This window comes from Cebus imitator, unplaced genomic scaffold (genome assembly GCF_001604975.1).
Source record: "Cebus imitator isolate Cc_AM_T3 unplaced genomic scaffold, Cebus_imitator-1.0 Scaffold379, whole genome shotgun sequence".
NCBI classification, from domain to species: Eukaryota; Metazoa; Chordata; class Mammalia; order Primates; family Cebidae; genus Cebus; species Cebus imitator.
The window spans coordinates 37058-38724 of record NW_016107694.1 but is presented as its reverse complement, the minus strand read 5'-3'; the positions used below and the strand labels follow the sequence as shown (position 1 = coordinate 38724).

The 1667-nt window shown below is 43.1% G+C and overlaps 1 non-coding gene across 1 annotated transcript; it reads left to right on the top strand.

The window, feature by feature from the left end:
- Positions 1-1059: 1059 nt before the first annotated feature.
- Positions 1060-1223, top strand: LOC119468113. The gene has a single exon (XR_005196729.1). It is a non-coding gene; the product is annotated as a U1 spliceosomal RNA (small nuclear RNA).
- The last annotated feature ends 444 nt before the right edge of the window (positions 1224-1667 follow it).

Sequence of the window (1667 nt, the reverse complement as noted above, 5' to 3'; positions counted from 1 at the left end):
TTTTTTTTTTTTGGTGGAGATAAAGTCTCCCTATATTGCCCAGTCTAGTCTGGAGCTCCAGGACTCAAACGATCTTCCTGCTTGTGTCTCCCAAAATGCTGGAATTGCAGGTGTGAGCCACCAAGCCCAGCCTTGAATTCTTAAAATTATCTGTAGCACATGTGAATAGTTTGTGAACCGTATGTGAACTTTAAAGTAATAATTGGCATCCACCTGAGAACATTGTAGCAGAGTTGGGCTTTTATAGGAATCTCAACTAGCCAGTAAATACTCACTAAACGATCACTCTTTTCAGGGCCCAGTGCTATATAGAAAGATACAGATTCCTTAGTAGTTGTCAAGAGCTCATTAACTATGATCATTTGAATAGAAGGTGCCTGGAGGTGAGGGGTGATCAATTCCAGTATCCAATTTAGACAATGCTGACCCCTAGGCCCTCTGGCACCAACCCCATTTGCACTCTAAGCTATTGTTGCCAATTCTCTCTGAGTAACACCTTAGAAACATAGTCCCTGGTAAAGAACAGCAGAAAGCTACACTACAAGTAAAACTAAATATCAATTCCAAATGTAAATTGTTTGACAATAAAAAAAATATAATTTAAATAATAGCAGGAATGGGCTGGGAATGGTGGCTCATGCCTGTAGCCCCAGGACTTTGGGAGGCCAAGATGGGCAGATCACTTGAGATCAGCAGGTTGACGCCAGCCTGGCTAACATGGTGAAACGTGGTCTCTACTAAAAAAACTATGAAAATTACCAAAGTGAGCCTATAACCCCAGTTACTCAGGAGGCTGAGGCCTGAGAATCACTTGAACCCAGAAAGCAGAGTTTGCAGTAAGCCGTGACTGTGCCACTGCACTCCAGCCTACCTCAAATAAATAAATAAATAATACCAAGAGTGAAGAGCTTTGAAAAACAGATATATGTGAGGGTGGGCATGGTGGCTTGTGCCTATAATTCCAGCACTTTGAGAGGCCAAGGCGGGTGGTTAACCTGAGGCCAGGAATTGGAGACCAGCTGGCCAACATGGTGAAACCCCATCTCTACTGAAAATACAAAAATTACCTGGCAGGGGAGATAAAATGATCACGAAGGTGGTTTTCTCAGGGCGAGGCTCATCCATTGCACTCCGGGTCTGCTGATCCCTGTGATTTCCCCAAATGCGGGAAACTCAACTGCATAATTTGTGGTAGTGGGGGATTGCGTTCGCACTTTCCCCTGATAAAAAATAAAAATAAATTTAAAAAATAAAAAAATTAGCCAGGCATGGTGGTACACGCCTGTAGTTCCACATACTTGGGTGGCTGAGTCAGGAGAATTGCTGGAACCTGGAGGCAGAAGTTGCAGTGAGCTGAGATCACGCCACTGCACTCCAGCCTGGGAGACAGAGCCAGGCTCCATATAAAAATAAAAAAAATAAAAAAAAATAAAAAAATAAAAAAAAGCTGGACATTTTTCTTTCTTTAAAAATAAAGATGGGGGTCTTGCTTTGTCGACCAGGCTGGTGTCCAACTCCTCGCCTCAAGTGATCTCCTATCAGCCTCCCAAAGTGATGGGATTACAGGTATGAGCCACCACACCTGGCCCAGCCTGGAAACATTTGCACCTGATCTAGGAGGTTGTTGTATTAAGCGTCTTTAAAGTTCTTTTTTTTTTTTTTGAGAC